The sequence below is a fragment of the Panicum virgatum genome, chromosome 6N (assembly GCF_016808335.1).
Source record: "Panicum virgatum strain AP13 chromosome 6N, P.virgatum_v5, whole genome shotgun sequence".
Classification (NCBI taxonomy): domain Eukaryota; kingdom Viridiplantae; phylum Streptophyta; class Magnoliopsida; order Poales; family Poaceae; genus Panicum; species Panicum virgatum.
In genome coordinates this window covers 38,360,463-38,374,447 of record NC_053150.1, presented here as the reverse complement: position 1 = coordinate 38,374,447, position 13,985 = coordinate 38,360,463, and the positions used below count along the sequence as shown (strand labels likewise).

The 13,985-nt window shown below is 45.4% G+C and overlaps 1 pseudogene; it reads right to left on the bottom strand.

The window, feature by feature from the left end:
* Positions 1-12,196: 12,196 nt before the first annotated feature.
* On the bottom strand, positions 12,197-13,725 carry LOC120678143 (annotated as a pseudogene).
* Positions 13,726-13,985: the final 260 nt, after the last annotated feature.

The window sequence follows — 13,985 nt, the reverse complement described above, 5'->3', positions numbered from 1 at the left end:
GTTGTTGCAATCAGCTGTTGGAAGTGCTTTGCGCGTCAGGTGTGTGGACTGGCCGACTGGAGTTTTGCTGACCTGTGTGCTCTACAGATGTGCTTCTGGTTGTCCGGAATGGGGCATCATGCCACGATGGGCACTCTTTCGTAACCTTGTGCCATGTTGCAAAGGAGCGGCTTTAATGTGGTCTTTGAATGAGGTGTGCGTCTGATATCCATTCACGAAAGGCACATTGCGAACCTATTTGGCTGGCCTTCAGCCGGCGCTACAGTGGTGGAGCTGGAGCCTGCAGCCCAACAAAACGGGCTCTAAAATGTGTGAAAAAATCATCCAAAAATGTTAATGGATAGATGATGCAAAGATGCATGCAAAAATTGAGAAAGGAAAAAAAAAAGAAAATCAGCATGTTTATTGCCTTATTGGATCGGGTGCATATCCACAAAAAACTTTTCATTCCCCAAATTTTGCATGAGCATGCATGTTTACATAGTTTTGGGAAGTGGAAGTATGGGAGCATGGCATACATGGGAAGGGTCGAAGCATAGGAGATGTTCTCTTCCGTTCATGTCACATCGACCAGTAAGTCAGTCCCATTCTCATGTTTTGAAGGGAGGATACCGTGCCGGTGAGACAGAGGTTAGGGAATCTAGGGAAGCACGGTCCGAAGAAAGTTCTCTGTAGCGGTACCATGCCACACCTATTGTATGACATTAGCAAGATGCTCGCCGTGTAGCACCTTTGCTCCACTAGGCATAGGCCCATCTGCGAAAAGCTCGAGCCATGTGCCATTCCACCATCTAGCCGATTCCGCAGCACCCATCGAAGCCGGCTCAAAAACTAGATCAAGCCACCACATCCTTAAGGACCTCGTAGTTTGCAGCCACGGCCAATGGCAGATCTAGAAACTTTTACTAAGCCTAGGCATTCTAGTGGACTAAGCAATAGATTATTCTTAACTTTTGTAATATGATGGCCTCTAACTAGAAGGACCTAATGTTGCCAAACGTAAAGGAACCCGAGCACATGGCTAGGGTCACCGGGCCTTGAGCCCGCCACTGGCTGCCGCCTTGTTGTTGTTCATTGGTGGTGAAGTCAAGCCCACCTCTAGTGAGGAGGGAGGCTACAAGCAAGGACCCTCCCTCATGCCTTGCCCTTGCCAGAGAGTCCATTTATTTTTGAATCTAACAGAGGCACAGTAGGTAGTAAGGGTGAGGAATGTGGAGACGCGGTGTCTGAGTGTGTCGAGGAGGATGGGCTTGAAGACAGAGCATGCGGCGCTATAGCGGAGGGAGGGAGGGAGGAGGTCAAGGTCAAAGGTGTCGATCAAGAGTGGGAAGTGAAGTTGAGGGTGCATGAGGAAGTGGTGGTGGGCAAATGATATGGAAGAGGAGAAGGGCAGGAGGTGGAGGTGGGAAGGGGAAGAAGGGGCCATCGTCAATGTTGAAGTCGAGGAGGTGGAGAAAATGATCGCGGCTCATGGTGGCGGTTGCATGACAGGTTGGGAATGTGGAGTGAGGAGTTTCACCACCCCGAGACGAGATGTTGAATTCGGAGGGTGTAAATAATGACCGTGATATTGAAGGAAAGACAAGGGTGGATGGGAAGTAACTGCTCTACTACCCCTGCTTGTTTTCGAGGCTAGGCAAGGTTGGGGAGGGGTAAAATGGAAACATGGAGCTAAGAGTTTGAGAGGAGTCATAGAGCATCGCTGGGCAATCCGCCACGACGAACCATACAGAGCCAATATGACAGGACAGGAGGAGGTAGGTTTGGTACGGTGTAGAAGAATACAAAGATTCGACCATGGGAGTTGGGACCACTGTTCGCCTAAACAGTTGTTTAACCCGTTACACGCCTTTTAAATGTTACACAGGGTACACCGTCTTCGTTTAATTAGTTGTTTTGACCGTTTAAATGATCATTTTACCCATTTATTAGCCCGCATAATGGGCTAAACGATAGGTGGCCGACTTTTCACCATTTAGCGTTTATGATAACGCTAGTTGGGACACACGTATGCAGCTCGAATGAGCCACCTATGCAGCTCTCAAGTCCAATATGTGGATGATAAAAATTGGCACAGATGTGTAAACTAGCCTGATCACTGCAAACTGGTCTGACCAGTTTTAGTTACTTTATCAAAATGTAAATTAGACTTCACCATTACGTATTTTTAGAGTTTGGATGAGGGAGTTACTGCTTACGACTTCAGGAAGATCTGATCCTAGAAAACCGATCCGTGGTCCATGGTCAACCAAAATGCTCGGGGTTATTACAACATACAATTTAAATATTAAAGTACGTATTAACAGGTGGTGTGAGGGAAGATCGTTTGGAGCTACAGATCATCGACATTGGCAGCATACCGCAGCCGTCATGCTCGGCAGTGCTCTCACATGAAAAAAAGGAGAATGGCCAGTTGGCTTTAATAATAGCCAAATTGAGTATAAATGCAGCGAAATCACCCTAGAAAAATAAGGAGGTGAAATTTTTCTCTGTTTCAAATTAATTGTTTGAAAAATTAGATAGCAAAACAATGACCGCTGCATCGACATGAGAACTTAGTGCAATGCAAATGAAGCATATAAAAATAAAATATAGGAGGCGTGGGAAAAAAAATGCAGGCACAAAGCACAAAGCATTAGATGAGCCAGGCAAAATATATATTTTGCTCCTCCTCAACTGAGTTTATTTTCAAGTAACAAGACAAGCATCCATGCTGAAAACTCAACGGGGTTACATGTTAGATGCGACGGCGAACAAACGACAAAGAATAGAAAGATCAAAACACAAGGGACACGATATTTAACGTGAAAAATCCCTCCAATGCGAAGGGAAAAAAACCACGGGCGAAAACCACGGGCGATGGCCAGCAAATCTTCACTATATCGGGTGTGTGTTTACAACGCCTAGTGGCGGCTTACAAGAGGAATTAACACAGCGAGGAGCAAACCCTAAAAGGTATAGGAACCGTACCGCTAGGCCTTCGGCTTTACCGGGCATAAGTACACCTTGACCTTCTTCTCAGTTTGCCTTTCTATTATGACTTTCCACTCTGTAAAAGTAGCAAAAGTATCATCTTTGTTTTTCATAAAATAAGGCCAGACTCTTCTAGAGTAATCATCAATAATGGTAAGCATGTAACGAGCACCACCATATGAAGGCTTACGAGAAGGACCCCATAAATCAGCATGAACATAATCAAGTGTACCTTTTGTGGTATGAACAGATGTATTGAATTTGACCCTCTTGTGCTTACCAAAGACACAATGTTTGCAGAACTTCTTGCCACTCAAGATAAATCCATCCAGCATGTTTCTCTTCATCAATTCTGCCATACCGAGTTCACTCATGTGTCCAAGATGCATATGCCAAAGATCAGTCTTACTAGGTTCAGCATTAGTAATAGCAGCAGCAGAAACAAAACCATGCAAAGTACAACCTCTAAGAACATATAAATTTGAAGGATTGAGATCACCCATCAAACATACAAGAGAACCTTTTTGATACCTTGACAACTCCACCTGAACCGGTGTATCTGAGTCCTTCTTTATCAAGTGTGCTCAACGAGATCAGATTTCTTTTCATCCCTGGAATGTGCCTCATATTCTTTAGTGTGCGAATCATGCCATCATGAGTTTTGATCTGAACTGAGCCGATGTCCACAATCTCACACGAGTTATCATCTCCCATGCGCACAAAATCACCATTCTGCAAAGGCTCATAGGAACTGAACCAATCTCTGTTAGTGTAGATATGAAAGGAACATGCAGAATCAAGTATCCACTCATCATGACCAGCAATCAAGTATCCTCTCCGCTCCGGCCTGGCCTTCGGCTTTACCGGGCCTCCGCTTCGCTACGTTGGAAGTCGGCCTTTTCTTATACAATGAATTTGGATCACAATATAACATTACAGACTCTGAGGAGAAAATGGTTATACCAAGTGCTCAATATTACATCACAAAAATTTATTTAGGAAAAGATTAACCGGTGGATTAACTATAAAAGACCGACTCATCATCACCATGCGACAAGACAGGGTGTGCTAGCTAGTTGTAAGGATCGATGGACCAATAGGGGGGTGAATTGGGCCTTTTTCAAATTTCTAAAACAAGGTAAAGCAACCTTAACCTATGCAATACTAGTAAGGCTCAATTCACCAACCGGCTAGCTAAGCAAACTACACAAGCTTACAAAGATACAACTAGATATGAAACTAAGCAAGGTAGAGCTAAGCTATGATCTCTAAGGTCAAGCACATGAATAATTGCATGAAAGTAAGTGCTTGAAAGTAAAGAGTGGGCAAGAGACAACCGAATTTTTTCCCGTGGTGTCGATGTGTTGGCACACACCCCTAATCCACGTTGTGACACTCACTAAGAGTCTTGTCACCTCCCAAGTCACCAAGACGAGGGCGCTCACTAAGAGTCTCCGTTCACCATCCCGGCGTGGTGGAGCTCAAGCCACGTACAAACTTCTTCGGGCTCCCACAATCGTTGGCAAGCTCCGGAAGAAACACCTTCAATCACCAAGATCGCCTAGGTGCTGCCAATCACCAAGAGTAACAAGCTAGGGCCTTCACTTGAGCAAGAACCGATCACCAAGAACGGATGCACACAAGCTTCTCTCTACTCAAGTCCTTAGTCTTGCTTCTTGATTGATTGAATGAACAATATGTGGAAGATGAAGCTCAAGGTGGCTCTCAACAATATATGAGTGTATGAATGTTGCCTGGTGTCAAGAGTGTGCAAAATGACCCATTGGAGGAGTATATATAGGCAGCTCACACGAATAGAGCCGTTGGAGAAAAGCTGCCAGAAAACTACGTAGCGCCGGTTAATCCGACGATCCTCCAATAGTCTGCGTCGGTTTAACCGATGAATGTAAACTGCCCCTTCTGAAAACTAGCCGTTACAACTTGGGCAGATTAACCGACGTATCATCGGGTTAACCGGTGAGTGTAGTTGTCCACTGATCAACTGAAAAAACAAGTCTCTGGACAACTGCACCGATGTCAACTCAAATCTATCGTCGGTTTAACCGGTGAGTACAACTTCTGAAATCCTTGGAAAAACCATCTCACTGGTCAATTGCACCGACGTTTGATTTCAAACAGCGTCGGTTTAACCGGTGTATAGAACTTGAAATACCCTGGAAAAACCAACTCTGGACTAATGCACTGACGTTAAATTCAAACACGTCGGTTTAACCGGTGTATTGACTTGTCCAGACTCTGCTGACTTCGTTTAACCGACGTATAAAAAAATGGAAGCGTCGGTTAAACCGGTGTTAAAGACTTTTTCTGATTTTGTCTTTTCTGATTTGAGTCTTGAATGAAATCCAAATATTCTTGACATATAAGTTGAAACCGACGTATAGAAAAATGGAAGCGTCGGTTAAACCGCTATATATTCCGCTTCCACGGTGGACAAAGCCACGGAATTTTGTTTCTTACTTGACCAAGAAACTAGAGAATGCCCAAGCAAGTGGCAACCCCCGAAGGTACTCTTGCGATCCACACGGCTTCCGGCAAAATCCGAATCCGAGTATCCCTAGAAATCTAAGCTAGCGCCTTTGGGGTACCACAAGCCTATGCTAGGGGTGTGCTTGAGATACCGAAGAATCCTATTCACAGCCGAGAGGTGTGATTCCTTTGGGTTTGCTTGAAAGCGGGCACACAAGCACACACTAAACATTATATCGGGCCTAGATGAGGTATGGTAAAGCAAAGACCCTATCATAGAATGATAGAGGGATTGATCAACCGGTTTACCGTCCACATCCAAGTCGAGATGCCCATTGGTTGCCATGGGAGTCTTGATCGGCTTGCACTCATCCATCTTGAACTTCTTCAAGATATCTTTAGTATATTTTTCTTGATGGATGAATGTCTCTTCCTTCAATTGTTTGACTTGAAAACCAAGGAAGAAGGTCAATTCGCCGATCATGGACATCTCGAATTCCCTAGACATCATGGTAGCAAACTCATGGCTTAGTGAATCATTAGTTGAGCCAAAGATAATATCGTCAACATAAATTTGACAAATGAAAAAAATCCCCTTTGACGTCTTTTGTGAACAACGTGGTGTCCACCCTCCCGATCTTGAAGCCTTGCATGATTAGGAAGTCACGAAGCCTCTCATACCAAACCCTTGGAGCTTGTTTGAGCCCATAGAGTGCCTTGTGCAACCTATAAACATGGTTAGGATTCCTCGGATCTTCAAACCCGGGAGGTTGCTCAACATAAACAAGTTCGTTAATAACGCCATTTAAGAATGCACTTTTCACATCCATTTGATATAACTTGATATTTTGATGTGAAGAGTAAGCAAGAAGGATGCGGATAGCTTCAAGTCTTGCGACCAGAGCAAAAGTTTCACCAAAATCCAAACCTTCGACTTGAGAGAACCCTTTTGCCACAAGTCTTGCTTTGTTGCGTATCACCACCCCATGTTCATCTTGCTTGTTTCGAAAGACCCACTTGGTGCCGATGATGTTCTTGTCTTTCGGAGGAGCTTCGAGGAACCAAACTTCATTGCGGGTGAAGTTGTTCAATTCTTCTTGCATGGCCATCACCCAATCCGAGTCCTCAAGTGCTTCCTCTATGCTAGTGGGTTCAATACAAGAAACAAACGAGTAATATTCGCAAAATGAAGCATGCTTAGAGCGAGTTCTTACTCCCTTGGAAGGACTACCAATGATTTGACCAATTGGATGATCCTTGGAGATTCGGCCATGCTTCACTAGCGGTACATGCGTGGATGTTTGTTGGGGTGGATCAAGGGTGACTTGTGCTTGTGGTGGAACATTTTGCTCTTCTTGTTTTTGGACTTAGGGTGTTGGCGTTGGCACATTTTCTTGAGGTTGTGGATCATCTTTTTCTTGATCTTCATCCACTTGGGGTGCCGTAGAGGTGCTTGGTGTAGATGAGTGTAGTAGCTTGAGCGGCTTGATATCCCCAATGGACATCTTCTTCAAAGCTTCATCAATCTCCTCATCACCTACATTATCATAGCCAACAACCTCCTCTTGGGAGCCATTAGATTCATCAAACTCCACATCACATGTTTCTTCAACTAACCCGGAGGTTTGATTGAATACTCTATATGCTTTGAAGTTTGATGCATAACCAAGAAAGAAACCTTCATCACATCTACTCTCAAACTTACCGAGCCTTTTCTTCTTATAGATGAAGCATTTGCAACCAAAGACTCGAAAGTAGGATATATTTGGTTTCTTCCCGGTGATGAGCTCATATGGAGTTTTCTTGAGGAGTCGGTGGGGATACACTCGGTTGGATACATGGCACGCCGTATTGATTGCTTCCACCCAAAACTTCTCGGACGTGCCATAATCATCCAACATTGCTCTTGCTAGGGTGATGAGTGTCTTGTTCTTTCTTTCCACCACTCTATTTTGTTGAGGCGTGTAGGTGGCGGAGAACTCATGCTTGATGCCCTCTTCATCGCACCATTCTTCAATCTTCATATTTTTGAACTCGGTGCCGTTGTCACTCCGGATCTTCACAATTGGGGAGTTGTACTCCCTTTGAGCTCTTCTTGCAAAGGTCTTGAAGACTTCCGGAGTTTCACCCTTATCGCCTAGAAACATGACCCAAGTGTAACGTGAAAAATTATCAACGATTACTAGGCAATAGAGGTTACCACCAATGCTCTTGTATGTAGTTGGACCAAAAAGATCCATGTGTAGTAGCTCGAGCGGCTTGGAGGTAGACAACATCGTCTTGATTGGATGATGTGTTGCAACTTGCTTCCCGGCTTGACATGCTTTACATAGCTTGTTCTTGTCAAATGTGACGTCCTTCAAGCCGGTGATCATCCCTCTCTTGTGGGCTTTCTTGAGGTTGCTCATGCTAATATGAGCAATTCTTCTATGCCAAAGCCACCCAAGAGACGACTTGGTGAAGAGGCATGTCATGGAGCTTGTTTGCTTTGATGAGAAATCCACCAAGTAAATGTTGCCATGCCTAAACCCCGTGAATACCAATGACTTGTCTTCTTCAAGAGTTACTACAACACCATTCTTGTCAAAGACACACGTTAGTCCAAGATCACACAATTGAGCAATAGAAATGAGATTAAAACTAAGTGCTTCTACAAACAAGACATTAGAAATAGATAAATCTTTTGAAATAGCTATTCTACCCAAACCTAAGACTTTCCCCCTTGAGTTATCACCATAGGTGACATGTTCATGATCGCCGGGGTCTTCAAGAGAGGTGAACATGCTATCATTGCCGGTCATGTATTGAGAGCAACCGCTATCAAGTACCCAATGTTTTCCACCGGCTTTGTAGTTCACCTACACACATGAGAATTTACTTTTGAGTTTTAGGAACCCAAACAAGCTTTGGGCCTTGCACATGTGTGACAAGAGCTTTTGGGACCCAAAGTTGCTTGGGGAGCTTCTTCTTTGACTCCTTAGCAATTTTTCCAATGAATTTGGCCTTCACCTTGCCCTTCACTTTACTCAAAAGAAAATGGTTATTTTGAAACATTGATGAGTAATTCTTTGGTAAGTTTGGAAGAGGACGAGATGGTAAGGTGCACTCCCTAGTGTGGTGCCCGGTGACTTGGCAATGTTGGCAATATGAACCAACTTCCTTGATGAAGCTAGTCTTGATCTCCGGAGAAGGAGTGGTGCCTTGATTTGACTCTGGAAATGAACCAAGACCTCTCTTGCCATAGTCACGTGCATTATTGAAGAGAATTTTCTTATGGATGTATTCTCCTCTTGAGAGCTTCTCCACACTACTCTTGAGGCTTGCCACTTGATCCATCAATTCCTTTTCCCTAGAAGGAGCAAGCTCGGGCACAATATTAGTGGCATTTGCATTAATGAGTAGGTCATCACATGAAGTAGAAGCATTGACCTTTTCAATAGTTTAATTGATAAAGTTCTCAAGACTTGGGTCAATTGCTTCATAGGCAAATTCAAGTTCTTGATATTTGCGAGCCAACTCTCTATGCTCTTGTTTAAGCTTTTTGTGTCTCTCTTCAACTTGCTTAGTAAGTACAAGTGACTCATTGTGCTTTTTGATCAAGTCATTGTACTTGCCAAGCAAGTCGGAGTGGGCAAGCTCTAACTTGGCACGAGTGCTCTCAAGAACCTTGACTTTGCCCTTTTCCCTCTTGATGATGGATGTATACTCATTAATGAGGTTAGTAAACTCATAAGGGTCAAGCTCTTCATCACTATCATTGTCACTATTACTATCCTCCTCACATACCTTTGTTTTACCTTTTACCATGAGGCACATGGGAGGTGGAGGTAGCGACGATTCTTCATTGGTGAGGGCGATGGTGACGATGTCTTCTTCATCACTTGAATCTTCGCTTGATGAGACATCGGTCACCCACTCTTGTTTTTCTACCAAGAAGCTTCTCTTGGTGTTGCCCTTTTTCTTTGGGAAGAGCTTGGTCTTCTTGTCATGGCTCTTCTTCTTCCCAAGTTTCTTGTTTTTGTTCTTCTTCTCATCATCATCATCATCGCTTGAATCATGGCGATGCTTGCTCTTGTTGTCCTTCTTTCTCTTGTCCGCCTTGGGGCAATTTGGAGCAATGTGACCTTTTTCTCCACAATTGTAGCAATTTTTGTTCTTGACATCTCCCCATGGCCGGAACATTATTCTTTTAGGGTCAAAGTTGAAACCCTTCTTGTTGATCTTGTCATTCAAGCGTGTGAACTTTCTCATCATGAGAGCAAGTTCTCCATCATCTTCTTCATCGGATGAGCTTTCATGATGATCTTCTTCCTCATTGCTTGAGCTTGATTCTTGCTTAACCATCTTGAGCTTGCGGGGCTTGTTTGCCTTGGTTTTGAGAGCAATTGACTTGCTTGTAGTTGGCTCTTCTGACATATCAAGGATACCCATTTCATGAGCGCGAATTTCGCCCACAAGCTCTCCCACTTCCATCGTGTCAAGATTCTCATTTTGAAGTATAGCATTGATGATGTTGTATTTGGGCTTTGGTAGGAGCATGGGAATCTTGCGGTTGATGGAGCCACTGTCAATTTTAGAAACTTCAAGAGCATTAATGTCCTTGACAATGACATTCAAGCGAGAATACATATCATTGCAATTTTTATGAGCTAGCATCTTAAATGAATCATACTTAGCTCTAAACAAGTGATATTTTTGTTCACGAACTTTTGTAGAGCCTTCATGAATTTCGATTAGCTCTTTCCATATATCACTTGCTAAGTCCATGCCATTTACTCTAGCAAAGACTTCCTCACTAATGGCTTCGAAAATTGCATTTCTAGCCTTAGCATTCCATTTTAATTGCTCCAAGGTGGGAGTTCCGGTGAACCCAGTCTTTGTTGCCAACCACACTTCGGGGCAATCGCATCAAGGTATACGGCCATACGAACTTTCTAATAGGCAAAGTTCTTGCCCTCGAAGTGAGGCGGCGAACCTCCCATCTTGGCCATAGCTCTAGGCAGTGAAGCCTAATGATCCAAATGAGCAACGAGGCTTTGATACCAATTATAAGGATCGATGGACCAAGAGGGGCGGGGGTGAATTGGGCCTTTTTCAAATTTCTAAAACAAGGTAAAGCAACCTTAACCTATGCAATACTAGTAAGGCTCAATTCACCAATCGGCTAGCTAAGCAAACTACACAAGCTTACAAAGATACAACTAGATATGAAACTAAGCAAGGTAGAGCTAAGCTATGATCTCTAAGGTCAAGCACATGAATAATTGCATGAAAGTAAAGAGTGGGCAAGAGACAACCGGATTTTTTCCCGTGGTGTCGATGTGTTGGCACACACCCCTAATCCACGTTGTGACACTCACTAAGAGTCTTGTCACCTCCCAAGTCACCGAAACGAGGGCGCTCACTAAGAGTCTCCGTTCACCATCCCGGCGTGGTGGAGCTCAAGCCACGTACAAACTTCTTCGGGCTCCCACAATCGTTGGCAAGCTCCGAAAGAAACACCTTCAATCACCAAGATCGCCTAGGTGCTGCCAATCACCAAGAGTAACAAGCTAGGGCCTTCACTTGAGCAAGAACCGATCACCAAGAACGGATGCACACAAGCTTCTCTCTACTCAAGTCCTTAGTCTTGCTTCTTGATTGATTGAATGAACAATATGTGGAAGATGAAACTCAAGGTGGCTCTCAACAATATATGAGTGTATGAATGTTGCCTGGTGTCAAGAGTGAGCAAAATGACCCATTGGAGGAGTATATATAGGCAGCTCACACGAATAGAGCCGTTGGAGAAAAGCTGCCAGAAAACTGCGTAGCGCCGGTTAATCCGACGATCCTCCAATAGTCTGCGTCGGTTTAACCGATGAATGTAAACTGCCCCTTCTGAAAACTAGTCGTTACAACTTGGGCAGATTAACCGACATATCATCGGTTTAACCGGTGAGTGTAGTTGTCCACTGATCAACTGAAAAAAACAAGTCTCTGGACAACTGCACCGACGTCAACTCAAATCTATCGTCGGTTTAACCGGTGAGTACAACTTCTGAAATCCTTGGAAAAACCATCTCACTGGTCAATTGCACCGACGTTTGATTTCAAACAGCGTCGGTTTAACCGGTGTATAGAACTTGAAATACCCTAGAAAAACCAACTCTGGACTAATGCACCGACATTAAATTCAAACACGTCGGTTTAACCGGTGTATTGACTTGTCCAGACTCTGCTGACTTCGTTTAACCGACGTATAGAAAAATGGAAGCGTCGGTTAAACTGGTGTTAAAGACTTTTTCTGATTTTGTCTTTTCTGATTTGAGTCTTGAATGAAATCCAAATATTCTTGAGATATAAGTTGAAAACCACTTATTTGAACTTCTAGGAACCTGAGTGACCATAGTGTGCATCCATTTTTGATTTGACCATGTCCATGCTCAAGTTACTTGGCCTTAACCCCTCTTAATAGTGCGATCACTACAAAACTATAAAACCTATACTAACCTAAGTGTCCTTCTCAACCTTACGACACTTAGGACTAGAAAGATCCTTAGTCTTGATATATATTTGAGTTGAATACCGAGATCGCCTTTTTGAATAACGAAATTGAGGGGCCTCTTTTGACATATGACCAAATGAGCGGTAATGATTTATTAAGCTGCACAAACTCATTAGTCACAATAATAATTGTCATTAATCACCGTAACATACCTAGAGGGCCTAGATGCTTACACTAGTAATAGCACCACTAGAGCCCCAGGAGCTGGCTGTTCTCCCACAGCGTCTTGGCCGAGTGCCTGAGCCTGGCGGCCTCCTCCTCGATGAGCTCCATGTCGGCGACGCCCAGGACGCCGCCACGACCAAGCCTGGCGGGGAGGCTGAGGAACACCTCGTGGTCGCCCGCTATGCCGTGGAAGTCGGTGGCGAGGACCGAGACCGGGTGGATGCGGCGCTGATCGCGGAGGATGGAGGCCACGAGGTTGGCCACCGAGTAGCCGATGTCCCAGGAGGTGTAGCCCTTGAGATTGATCACCTCGTAGGCACTGTTCACCACGGGGCGCCGGATGCCCTCCATGGCCTCCTCGTCGAAGCTGCTGTGGCTCTCCTGCAGCGACTTGAGCACCGGCATCCCCGCCACGCTCACCGTCGACCAGATGGCCACGGAGTTGTCGCTGTGCTCAAGGACGGAGCCAGCGTGGGGGCTGGGGGGGCTCAAGCCCGCCTACCCCCAAGAACTACATTGGAGGCAAAGAGGAAGGAGGAGGAGGAGAGAAGGGAAAGGAGGAAGAAGAAGAGGGAGGAAGAGGAATGAGCCCCCCTAGGTGTTCGGGCTAGCTCCGCCACTGGCCATGCTCCCCCACCATGTAAGCCTGCACGTCCTACGCATTGACGTCGAGGTGCTCGGCGAGGAGGAACCCGAACCTGGACAAGTCAAGGTTGGTGCCGGATCCGATGACGCGGTTGACCGGGAAGGCCGACAGCTTCCATGCCACATAGGTGAGGATGTCGACGGGGATGGAGACGATCAGTAGGATGGCGTCCGGCGAGTGCTCCGCCAGCGCCGGCATGATCTTCCTGAAGAGCGCGATGTTTCGGTGCAGTAGGTTGAGCCTGGTCTCCCCGGGCACAATGAGTCTCCTAAGCCTGAACTATCGTGGTTGTGGGGAGGCTGCGACAGTTCATGAAATCCGCTGCTTAGCAGAGTCATACAATCCCTCGATACTCTTCCTGTCGGAGACGAAAATGCACCTCCAACGTTCGGAGGATCTGAAATGGCGCTTGGGTTTTCAAAATGCGGTAGGAGTGAGTTCTGTTGGGCTCAGTGGAGGCCTAGTTCTTTTGTGGAAAAATGGAATAACGGTAGATCTCAAGTCCTACTGAAAATACCACATTGATGTGTGGGTGTCAGAGGAGGATGGGAGAATGTGGCGTTTTACTGGTTTCTATGGTGAACCAGCTAGAGCAAGGAGGAGGGAATCTTGGCGTGTGATGCGCTTCTTGAGAAATCAGGCGAATCTCCCTTGGCTTTGTGTGGGTGACTTCAATGAAATACTACACGTGGAGGAGCAAATGGGAGGTAATGATCGTGAGGAGTGGTGCCTGGATGGTTTTTGAGAAGCGGTGCAGTACTGTGGCTTTTCAGATTTGGGTTATAGAGGTCTGCCATATACTTGGGATAACCAGAGGGAGGGGCTCCGGAATATCAAAGTCAGACTGGATCGCGGGCTGGCTGACGATGCATGGCTGGAGCTGTTTGGTGAATCCTCTATCACCCATGTTCAAACATCTGAATTGGATCATTGCACACTATATGTGCATATTAGGCGTACGGGAGCTATTCGAGGTAGTGGAGGTGGCAAACCATTCCGATATGAAAATATGTGGCAACGCCACCACCTTTACAATGACACAGTAGCTGCTGTGTGGAATGGGGGCTGCACGAGTCTGGCCGAGGTGAATGCAGAATTGGGGTTCATGCAGTCCACTTTGATCCGGTGGGACAGAGAGGAGTTTGGCTCGGTTAAGGGGGAGCTGCG